The 11,922-nt window shown below is 47.4% G+C and overlaps 2 long non-coding RNA genes across 2 annotated transcripts; one reads left to right on the forward strand and one right to left on the reverse strand.

Moving 5' to 3' along the window:
• Positions 1,516-10,842, forward strand: LOC110255646. Its single transcript, XR_002336227.1, has 4 exons — positions 1,516-2,441; positions 7,519-7,719; positions 9,753-9,970; positions 10,794-10,842. It is a non-coding gene; the product is annotated as an uncharacterized LOC110255646 (long non-coding RNA).
• Positions 4,979-7,524, reverse strand: LOC110255647. The gene is made up of 2 exons (XR_002336228.1): positions 7,315-7,524; positions 4,979-5,151 (listed from the first exon to the last, which is right to left on the reverse strand). It is a non-coding gene; the product is annotated as an uncharacterized LOC110255647 (long non-coding RNA).

Genomic DNA, 11,922 nt, shown 5'->3' on the forward strand with positions numbered 1-11,922 from the left:
CGCATATGCTGCGGGTGCAGAGGAAAAAAAAGTTTATGTGAATCCTTGTGTTGTCAGAGTGTTTTTCCAAAAACCTCACGCATTGATTGCCAGCTCTGTGAAGCTGAGCATCTTGTCTAAAATTTACTTTTTGTTTGTTTGTTTTTTGGCCTCACCTGTGGCACGTGGAAGTTCCCAGTTCAGGGATTAAACCTACCACACCACAGCGGCAACCCAAGCCGCTGCACCACAAGAGAACTCTGTCTTAAGTTTCCTTTTTTCAGGTGTCTGAGAGAATCACCCCGTGTGGATTAATGGGTATGTGTCACGAGGCTGTGTTTGATGTGCTCACACTTGATGGTTTTCTCCCTCCTCCTTCGTCTTTCCAGACTGAGGAGTCCTTCTCCCCAAGGGGAGCCTGGGATCATGGGCAGCCTTCCAAGTTGACTCCCTTCCATGTCAGGGTGGAAAGGCCAGGGAAAAGATTCGAGCCAAGACGAGAGGCCATTCTATCTGGGAAGTGAGCCTTCTGTTACCTTCTGGAAACATACTGCAAGTATATAGAGATGAGGAAGACACAAAATCTCTCTTCCTCCAAGGAAGGTCTATTTCCCTGCCTCCCTTGCAGCTAGTCTGCTCATGAGATGAAGCTCTTTTTTTTTTTTTTTTTTTTTTGTCTTTTCTAGGGCTGCACCCATGGTATATGGAGGTTCTCAGGCTAGGGGTCTAATCAGAGCTGCAGCTGCTGTCTTACACCACAGCCACAACACCACTAGATCCGAGTCGCATCCGTGACCTACACCATAGCTCACACTGGATCCTTAACCCACTGAGTGAGGCCAGGGATCGAACCTGCAACCTCATGGTTCCTAGTTGGATTCATTTCCACTGTGCCATGACAGGAACTCCGAGATGAAGTTCTTGAGGAAGGATTTTGAGCAGAAGGTGCATGACTCCTGCTAGGCTTTAAGAGACAAGGCTTTCCTCCTTTGTGCTTTTTCTCTCTTTTCAGCAGCTGGACACTTGAAACTTGCAGCAAGCATGCAGGTGACAGTCTCAGAGATGTCTCAGAAGGATCCAGGTCTCTGAATGACCAAGCAGAGCAAAGCTGCCTTCCAGCCTGGAACGCTCACCTGGAACTGTAGAGGAGAGAGTTAAACATACATGCTCCTTTTTTCCCCTGCACCCGAAGCCTATGGAAGCTCCCAGGCCAGGGACCAAACCCATGCCTCCACAGAGACAATACCAGATCCTTAACCCACTGTACCACAGCAGGAACTCCATAAACGTATTTGTTCTTTAAGCCACTAACATCGGGAGCTCCTGCTGTGGTGCTGTGGTTAAGAATCTAACTGCCACGGCTCAAATCCCTGTGAAGGTGTGGGTTCAATCTCTAGAGTAACCAGCAAATAAAAGGATCTGGTGTTGCTGCAGCTGTGGCAGAGATCACAGCTGCGGCTCACATTCAGACCTTAGCCTGGGAACTTCCATATGCCTTGGGTGCGGCCGTAAAAAGACAAAAGACAAAAGACAAAAAAAAAAAAAAAAAAGTGTTTTGAATCATATTCTTTTGTTTATTCATTCATTCACCCCACAAACACTGGCCCAAGCACTGCTACGTGTAAGAAGGCAGAACACTGCCTGTCTCCATTCCAAACATTGTCTGCCCACCCCACACCCACCATGTCCAGCAGGCCCTCTTCCCAGATCCTCAGGAAGCTGGGTCCACAGAGATGAAAAGGGAATTGCTGGTCAAAGGCTTGGCTGCGTGGGCAGTAGCGGGAGAACAGGGAGGCTGGGGTGTTGGCTCAAGGAGGTCCCTGCTCTTACAGACTTGTCATTGTTTGCTTCCACTGATTTGCCACCAGATTCATTCCCGACACACGCTCACGTCTTCCTCCCACCCAGGTCTCTGTCTTGCGCTGTGTCATTGTCAAGGGTAACTGTGTCAAGGAGCTGAGGGCTCCCTTTGGTCACAAGGCCTGGCTGTGCCCTGACCATGAACCCTTCCCAGCAGGTCATCTGACTTTGAGTCTTTGGAATTCAGGGTCCTCATCTGTAAAATGGGGATAAGCGTTTCTGTCCCGATTGTCTGGAAAGGCGGAAAGCAAATGTGGGGAAGAGCGCTAATGAGGTTGCCCGAGTCCCGCCAGTAAGAGCCCTGGGGGCGCGCAAGTGCAGCGGACCCTCCCCACCTGCGGGTGATGTGGGCTGACATGGTGACCCCAAGGGAACCTCTGTCCCTTCTCTCTAAGACGGTGTCTGTAACTTTCCAGATCTGCAGATGTATGCTTTTACAGGTACCTTGCTAAAAGTCCATCAGTAGATGAATGGAGAAACAAATGTAGTCTGACACAGAGGATGGAAAATTTTTGGCCCTAAGAAGGAGAACTAATATTTGTTACAAGATGACCCTGGAAGAAGAGGACATTATGCGAAGTGGAAGAAGCCAGACACAAAAGGTTACATATTATTTGATTCCTTTGACACCAGATATTCAGAAGAGCTAAATCCATAGAGACTTGATACAGAATGGGGGTTGCCAGGAGCTGTCTGGGGGTGGAAGGGAAATGAAGAGAAACTGCTTACTGGGTGAGGGGTTTGACTGGGGAGTGGTGGAAATAGTTTCAAACTGGTGAGAAGTGGTGCCTGTACAGTATTGTGAGACTAGATGACGTTAAATTGTTTACTTTAAAAAGGCTAATTTTGGGAGTTCCCGTAGTGGCTCAGTGGTTAACGAACCCAACTAGTATTCATGAGGACTTGGGTTTGATCCCTGGCCTCGCTCAGTGGGCTAAGGATCTGGCGTTGCCATGAGCTGTGGTGTAGGTCGCAGACACAACTTGGATCTGGTGTGGCTGTGGTTGTGGCTGTGGTGTAGGCCAACAGCTATAGCTCTGATTTGACTCCTAGCCTGGGAGCTTCCATATGCTGCAGGTATGGCCCTAAAAAGAAAAAAAAAAATCCAAATTGAATTAAAATTAAAAGCCTAATTTTATAGCACATAAATTTTACCTTAAGGCATTTTTTTAAATTAAGGGAGATTTCACAGTGAAATCTGGGCAGTGGCTGCCCTGAACCTGGGGATGAGTAATCCCTTAAGCTTTCTGAGATGGCCTCTGCCATTCTCTCCACTCAGCACCTGTACAGCACGAAATACTCCTGGGATTTCTTTGGTGCAACAAAGGCCTTCTCCAGCTCTTGGCTCACTTCACCAACGAGCTGCCCGTCTCAGCTTCTGGGTCCCTGCTCAGGGCAAGCTTTGCTCAGAACACTCTGATCTTCATACATCCTGCAAATATGGGGATGACCATTCCGGGAAAATTTGACCCAGATTTCCAGGCCAGACTCAAATAGTGAAACCTAGAGGCGTGACTGTGTGAGGCACTAAAATATTAATAGCAGGTCGGTCTTAACTTTGGATTGTGGGATTAAGGATGGGAATTTTAGCTTCATTTTTTTTGTGTTTACCTAGATATTGTCAAATGATTCTACAACCAACATGATTTGTTTGTGCTTGTTTGTTTGTTTGCTGCCCCATGGCATATGGAGTTCCAGGGCCAGGAATCAGATCTCAGGCCTTAGCTGAGACTTAGGCCACAGCTGTGGCTACCTGGATCCTTAACCCACTGTGTGGGGCTGGGGATGGAACTTGCGTCTCAGCATCCAGAAATGGTGTCGATCCCCTTGCACCATAGCGGGATTTCCTGTTTATGTAATTTTAAAGAAAATATCAAGTGGGGATGGTTCATTTAAAGATGTAGTGTGCATACTCGTTAAAAATTATATTCTTTCATTATACCTTTGGAAAGTCATGTTGATGGGGGGGCTTATAAAAATGAGGCTGTGTTACCCTTTTGAGATATTAGAAGCATCCCAAAGCTATATGAAAAGATGGATTAATTCCACCTGGAAGAGTCAGGACATACAGATGTTGTTTGAGCTAGGCTTCTCTTCCAGCCAACTGGTATACCCATTTCCTTCATTTCTCTAGGCTTCACTGTCATTCTTTTTTTTATCAGGGCTGTGTCCTTCTTCTAAGGATGGTAGTTTTCTTTCTTCTGAATCACCTGATGCCTTGCCCACTGCATCATTCTTAGAGCATGTGTTGTTTGCTCCTGTCTTTTCATGTCTCCTGCCCTAATTATATCATAATCTTTTTTGAGCACAGGTACTGCTCTTCTATACCTTTCAGTAACCACACTATCCTTTCCAAAAAAAGTGTGCTGTTGATGGTTATGATATCATACATATATTCTGAATCCATCAATAATATAATGGATGGACATGCCAGAAATATCTTTACTTTTTGGTTTTTAAAATTCTTAAGGTGCATTCTTGGGAGTTCCCACTGTGGCTCAGCGGTAATGAACCCGACTAGTATCCATGCAGATGCGGGTTTGATCCCTGGCCTTGCTCAGTGGGTTAAGGATCCGGCATTGCTATGAGCCATGGTGTGGGTCATAGAAGCAGCTCAGATCTGGTGTTGCTGTCGCTGTGGTGTAGACCAGCAGCTACAGCTCTAATTCCACCCGTCACCTGGGAACTTCCATATGCCGCAGGTTTGGCCTTAAAAAACAAAAAATTTTAAAAAGATGCATCCTTTTAAAAAAGCCACTGTCATTAAATTAAGAGTTGGTAGACACAAAGCTAGGCTACTCATAAATGCTCTTTGGGGGAGACAAAGCAGACAAAAGAGGTGGCTGAACAATGAGAGTTTCAAAGAGTTACCAAGTTTAATAGTTGTGTCAAAAGTGGAAACTCTGAATAAAATATGTTCCCACACGACTCGCTTTAAAAAAAAATACTACCTATACCATTAGGTACTGAAAGAGTCATCGTCTAGGTTTGAAATGATTCTTTCTCTAGAATGAGAGAAAATTTCTGAAAACTCGTTAGATAAACAACACTATTTTCATTTTTCTTCAGAAAGGCTTGCTGCATTAGTTCGGTTTAGGCCTAGCGGTAAATCATGTAAGCCCGATATATCAGCAGCCTAAGTAAACTAGAACTTTATTTCCTTCCCGTATGTGAGAAGTCTGCAGGTAGTCAGTCTAAGGCTGGTACAGCCTCCTCACTGTCAGAGAACCGGGTCTTCTGCCTTGTTGCTCCACCCTCTGTGACTTCCATTCTCAAGGCCCAAAATAGCTACTGGAGCTCCAGCCATCATGTCTGCAATTCAGGAAGCAGAAAAGAGGAAGAGAGAAAGGATATACTCCTCTATTTAAGGATTCCTTGAGGAAATTGCAAACTCCGTTTCTATAATATTACATTTATCAAGCTGGACGCAGCAACATGCACACTTAAACATCAGGGGTATAGGAATTTTTAGCCTTTGGGGGGGGTTGCCACGGACCCCTTTGGCTGTCTGGTGAAGCCTGTGGACCCCTTCTCAGAATGGGGATTTTTCTCCTTTTTTAAAATTAAATTTTGTTGGCATATAGTTGATTTACAATGTTGTATTCGTTTCAGGTGTATAGCAAGAGTAGTGTTTTTAAATGAATAAAAGAAATACCAGGAGTTCCCGTCATGGCGCAGTGGTTAACGAATCCGACTAGGAACCATGAGGTTGCGGGTTCAATCCCTGCCCTTGCTCAGTGAGTTTAGGATCCGGCGTTGCCGTGAGCTGTGGTGTGGGTCACAGATGCGGCTCGGATCCCGCATTGCTGTGGCTCTGGAGTAGGCCGGTGGCTGCAGCTCTGATTGGACCCCCAGCCTGGGAATCTCCATATGCCGGGGGAGTGGCTCAAGAAAAGGCAAAAAGACAAAAAAAAAAAAAAAAAAAAAAAAAAGAGAAGAAATAGCCGAAAAGAAAAAATTACCAAAAAAATTACAAACGAATTCAATTATGTTGAACTATGGTTCTTTGGTTCTATAGACCCCATGTTAGAAATCCCTTCTACTATTTAAAAAAAGAGGGGCAGTTAGCAGTCTCTGACACTTGAAGGAGAAACACTCTACGGAGTGGCTTTATTCACACATTAAGCAATTGTCAAGGTCCTTTTTTAAGCCTCACTCTGTGTCATAAATTATGACGGATGCAAGAGATCTGGCCTTTCCTCTTGGTCATCCTCTAATTCATCTGAATACTTAACAAATGGAAACCTTCAACTTAAAAAATGGGTAGTCGTACAGGCTAGGGGGTTTGTTGTTGTTTGTTTATCTTGGCTGTGACATGTGGAAGTTCCCGGGCCAGGAATCAACCCCACACCACAGTGGAGACCTGAGCCACAGCAGTGACGATGCTGGGTCTTTAACCTGCTAAGCCACCAGGAAAGTTAATAGGCCAGCCTTTAAATACCAGTATTAAGGGCGTGCAAGGTCAGGGGAAAATCGTGTGGAGTGGGCTTGGAGAAAGGGAAGAAAGAGAATTACAAGATTTATTATGGAAGAAGAGAGAGGGGGGTATATGGGGGAGGGGGCACGGGAATGTGAGGGGAGGCGATGGAAGTAGCAGGAAGGCCCTAAAAATGATGCAGGACAAGTGGTTGGCAAGGAGAGGGTTGTGTTTGAGCTGATTTGAAGTAGAGAATTATTGTTAGTTCTTGAACTAAAGGGTTGGAAAATGAGTCAAAAATATCCAAATGCGTGCAGGTTGGTATGTAAAAATATTTAAATGGTCTAGTAAGACAGACTTCAAATTTCTGGTAGTGATGGTGGTTGCTCCTGCAGAAATGGATGGAGTGACAGTTAAAAGGGTTGAGGTTTTATGTGCAGTGTTTTCTCCCTTCCTTCCTTCCTTTCTTGCTGCATTCACAGCATATGGAAATTCCTGGGCCACGGATTAAACTCACACCACAGCAGCAACTCAAGCCACTTCAGTGACATCACCAGATACTTAACCCATTAGCCACACGGGAACTCCCAGTATTTTATTTCTTTAAAAATAAAGAGACGGGACACATATGACAATATATAATAATTACAAGCAAGTTTTTTATGTCATTTTCCCCCCTACCACCTTGTGTTTCTAAACATTTCACAAGTTTAAAAATGGTAGTCATCACTTTAAAAGGTTTAAACGCATTTTTGCTCTGTGCCAGATACGATTTAACTTACCCAGTAATTTTTGGCTACATGTGTTTTAACATTTTATGTTGACTTTGAAACATCAAGTTTTACACTGACTTTGAAACAGAGAGTTTTATGTTGACTTTTCATCCCCTTGAGACATGTCATGATAGTACTGTCCTTGAGCTCTTTTCTTAGACTGGAGGGCATTCTCACCAATTCCCCACCCAACCATTGTCTCGCTTCCTTTCGGGACCTCCCAGACCCCTTTGATTTCTCCCTCATGGGAACGCCAGTATTTTCACTCATTTTAGCACATTTTACCTGACTTTGAATTTGACTCGCTTTCCATGAAGAATCAGCAAGCTCCTTGAGGCCCCAAGACCCTCTTATGTTCAGTCTGGCAAAAGAGCTAGCATTCCTCATCCCAACCGCACTCCCGCAGCAGATGTAACTAATCTACCACATTCTATGCCCACTGCACTCCCATAGCAGACATAACTAATCTACCACATTCCTTTCTCCCAGTGAGCTTGGAAGTGACCTCAGAATCCCCCTCAGAGCGTCCAGGGCTGCGACAGCCAATTGTATAGATTGGGCATAGATGAAACCTCTCTGCATCCCTGCCTAGACTTCTTTTGTAGCTTCCAAAGTACCAGTGTTGTTCCCAGGGGAGACTCTGAAGGAACCAGCATCATCTTGAAAACCCAGAAATGATAAAAGTTTTAGGTAAGTAATTTTGAAGAAACCTCCCAACTCATTTTGGCAGCACGCTAATGGGCTGATTCAGCTGTTTGAAAATGTCAACTCATCTGAGTGGGGTGGGGGGCGGGGGGCGGGGGACTCAGAAACATTAGAAAAGAGTAATAATGCGAGTTAGCATAATGCGGTACACCTGCACACCCGTTCACCAGGCGAGCTTGGCTGCCAGCTACGGGGAGAAAGCTCAGGTCCGAAGGCACATCTTCATTTCCATCGGTAAGCAGAGAGAGGGCAGCCCTCCCAAAGCGTGTCAAGGCCTTGGGAAAGCCATGGGGTGAGGGAATGGGTGGGGAATGGCACCTCAGCAGAGTGGCCAAATGACTGTAAGTGAGGCAGCTGGGAAAGAGGTGAGAACAAGCCCTCAGGCCGAGGCCCTTGAAATCTTGTTCTGAATCTGAGATGCCAGAGTCCTGAGGGAAATACAGCAGCAAACAGACTATTGAAGTGTCTTCATGATGAGTCAGTGATTTTTTTTTTTTTTTAATCTCTTTAGGGCTGCACCTGCAGCACATGGAAGTTCCCACACTAGGGGTCCAATCGGAGCTGCAGCCGCCAGCCTACACCACAGCCACAGCAACGTGGGATCTGGGGCGCGTCTGCAACTTACACCACAGCTCACAGCAATGCCGGATCCTTAACCCACTGAGCGAGGCCAGGGATCCAACCCATGTCCTCATGGGTATTAGTCAGGTTTTTAACCTGCTGAGCCACCATGGGAACTCCTTGAGTAGGAGTTTTCATCTTTCGTGTTTTATTTCCCACGGTGGGCCACTCAGCCTTGGACACGTGGTGTGATACCTTCTCAGGGACAGACAGACAGACAGATTGAGTCAAATCAGAGAGACTTTAAAGCTAACCTGAATTCAGCCTCTAATTGGCTCCATGTCCTGGAGTGTATCCTATGTCCCTAAGATCTCCATTTCTCCATCTGCAAAGTGGTGGGACCCATGCCTGCAGGGAGCTGGGAGGAGAGGACAAAGCAGGACTGAGGGGACATGGGAGGAAGACCAGGGGCAGAGGAGTGGGAGGAGGCGGCAGGTTCCTCCTCCCCCGACCTTGAGTTCACCACAGGAACTGAGAAGCAGTTGGGGCCGGCTGCTCTGGGGCGCGTGCCTCTCACCAGGGCGGGCCTTAGCTCCTTCTGAGAGCCTCCTCCTTCTCCTTCCGGGGCCCCAGCCGCTGGGGTTGACTGAAGCTGGCACACCAAGTTTAGCCCACTGAGCAAGGCCAGGGATCAAACCCATAGCCTCATGGATACCCGTCAGGTTCATTACCACTGAGCCACAATGGGAGCTCCCTGACTTTGAATCTTTTGTTTCACTGTCTAAACATGATATGTTGGATCACGTGATCCAGTTTGGGGGCCAAAAACCTGGTCAGTTACGGATTGGGGCTCCCTAGACAGAAGGTTAAAGCAGAGGCCTTGCAGTTCCTTGTGACCCACCTGTACTCCAGGCTCTCTGACCTGCAGCCACACGGGGCCCCCTCTCTCTGCTTCCCTAGCTCAGTCTCAGAGCCATAAGCCTGGGCCTTGTGTCACACCATCCCGGGACTCGTGTGGCCATCAGGCCAGTGGTAGGTTTCCTGGGGCCTCGGGAAGGCCAGGGCTCCACTGTCTAACTCATCAGGGATTCTGGCAGGGGGATTTTCAAGTCTTGGCCAGCTGTTGAGAGGCGAAAGACTGTTTGGGGTTGCTGGCTCCTTGGCTGTGGGGCACTCAAGTCACATCAGGACAGGGTCTGAAAGCAGGCAGCCGCCAGGAGAAGCCCCTCTTCCCTCTGATCCCGCGTGGGTGGACAGAAACAGGAAGCAGAGGAGTGTGATGGGTTTGGGGACACCAGAGCTGAGCTGGGTCCTTGCTCACTAATACCGAATCTCCCTCGGGGTCCGTTTCCTCATTTATACAACCTGACCAGGCTGTGGGCTCTTCACCAAGGCCAGCAGCCCCCTGGCAATTTCTCGAGCATGAGTGACCCTGTGCTACTCATGTTACCCCACAGCTGATTGGACCTGGGAACCTCCAAGGCAGCCCTGTGGGAGCTGCAGAGGCCCTCAGGGGGCCCCAGAGGAAGACCCTGCCTGCTCAACGGGAGGGTGGCTCCAGAGTGACGCCAGGGGACCGAGTGTCAGCCGGGAAGGGACCATAGGAAAACCCATGAGTCAGCAGAAGCCTTGAGGCAGACAGATGGAGAAGATGGGGCGAGAGAAGCCGCTGCAGGTAAACAGGGACCTGGGTAAACTGAGTCATGTGTCAGGCAGACACGTGCCAGGTGGGACCCAGCACGTGCCCACCTGCTTCTGAGGGATCCAGAATCATCTCCCTGCTGCTGTGGGATCCAGAACAATCTTCCTGTTTTCCTTGAGGTTCCATTGTCTTGATACCTGGAGACCCTGTGTTCCTTTACTTCCAGGGTGTCTGGCCTGCCAAGAATAACATTTGTCTCTACCCCTCGCGATTTGGAAAGGTTGAAACAAGACTTACCTTGCAGGATCCTTAGGAAAATTGATCAAAACCGTACACAGAGGGAGTTCTCATTGTGGCTCAGGGGTAATGAACCTGACTAATATCCATGGTGATGGGGGTTCGATCCCTGGCCTCACTCAGTGGGTCAGGGACCTGGTGTTGCCATGAGCTGTGGTGTAGGTCACAGACACAGCTCAGATCCCAAGTTGCTGTGGCTGTGGCGTAGGCTGACAGCTGTAGCTTCAATTCAACCCCTAGCCTGAGAACCTCCATATGCTACACCTAAGACCCTAAAAAGCAAAAAAAAAAAAAAAAAGCACACATAGAAAATGGGCTCCATGTGGCCCACGTGCACAGCAGGGAATCAGAAAGGGAGCTGCTATTGCCAAGAAACTGAGCACAGCGCTCACCTCAGAGCCCAGAGAATTCAGGAAGCCACGCAGAAGCTAGTTAACAGCCTTGAGAGAGCTATTTTTTCCAGCGATACAGGCTGCATGGACCCAACCTCTTTCTCCTGGTCTGTCCCCATCTCAACCTTACAGCTATATGAACAGTATTGTTTTGTTTTGCTTTTTAGGGCCACACCCAAGGCACATGGAGGGCGAATTAGAGCTGCAACTGCCGGCCTACACCACAGCCCCAGAAACTAGGGATCCGAGCCTCATCTGTGATCTACACTGCAGTTCATGGCAATGCCAGATCCTTACCCACTGAGCACAGCCAGGGATCAAACCCGAATCTTCATGGATACTAGTCAGGTTTGTTACCACTGAGCCATAATGGGAACTCCCTAAACGGTATTTTAGAAAGAAAACACGGGATGTATGCTTGAACCAGGCACACTTGTGCTGGTTCCCCATATGAGCAGTAGCCTGAGAATCATTGGATGTTAACCGAAATGCTCAATTTCTTGACAATTTTGATGTTATTTGAGAATATCTGCAGAGACTATTTGAAAAGAAATTAGGCCTGTTGTCCTGACAACAGCAGAACACACAGTGGGATAGCTCAAAGTCATCTGGATTTGTCCCTAACCTTGGCCTCCCTGGAAGAAGTGTTAGCTGAGCCCCAGGGGGCCCAGGACTGTGGTGGGCAGTTTGACAGGTTGATAAGCAATCCCATTGGCAGTCCAGCTGTCTTGATGCTGGACTGATTTCCTGTGTTTCATTACTCCCAGTGTATTTTTATGTTGGTCCCCTCTCTCCTGTGGGGAACAGCATTCACCACTACCTGGAACAGCATTTGTCACTACTCCTTCCAACCTGGAAGAGTCAAATGTTGGGCTTAGTGGTTCAGCTCAACTTTTCAAAGGAAAAAACAGGGTCAGAGAGGTTAGGGGGCCAGTCAAGTGAGTAGTAAGCCCTGGAACTGGGATTCCAACTCATATCTGCTTGATTCCTTCCTGTCACGCCCAGGTATTTCTGATGGAAATAGCAAAACCCAGGATATCGCAGCACACACAGGCTGAGTTCTAGCCACAACCTGGTTCTTACATCACACAGACTCATTTTGAACCTGAAGGAGGAAAGTGGAAAAATGCCAAATTGGTTTGGGAAGGGGTGGGGAGAGGAAATGTGTGTGGGGGGGGGTGAGGTGAAAATGTTCTTTCTCTGCTGTGTCATTAGGGGAACAGAAAGGGGTAATCGTCTCATTTTTCTTAACAGAAGCAACACAGGAAGAAAAGCATTCATTAAAACACTGCATCA

The sequence above is a fragment of the Sus scrofa genome, chromosome 10, assembly GCF_000003025.6.
Source record: "Sus scrofa isolate TJ Tabasco breed Duroc chromosome 10, Sscrofa11.1, whole genome shotgun sequence".
Taxonomy (NCBI): domain Eukaryota; kingdom Metazoa; phylum Chordata; class Mammalia; order Artiodactyla; family Suidae; genus Sus; species Sus scrofa.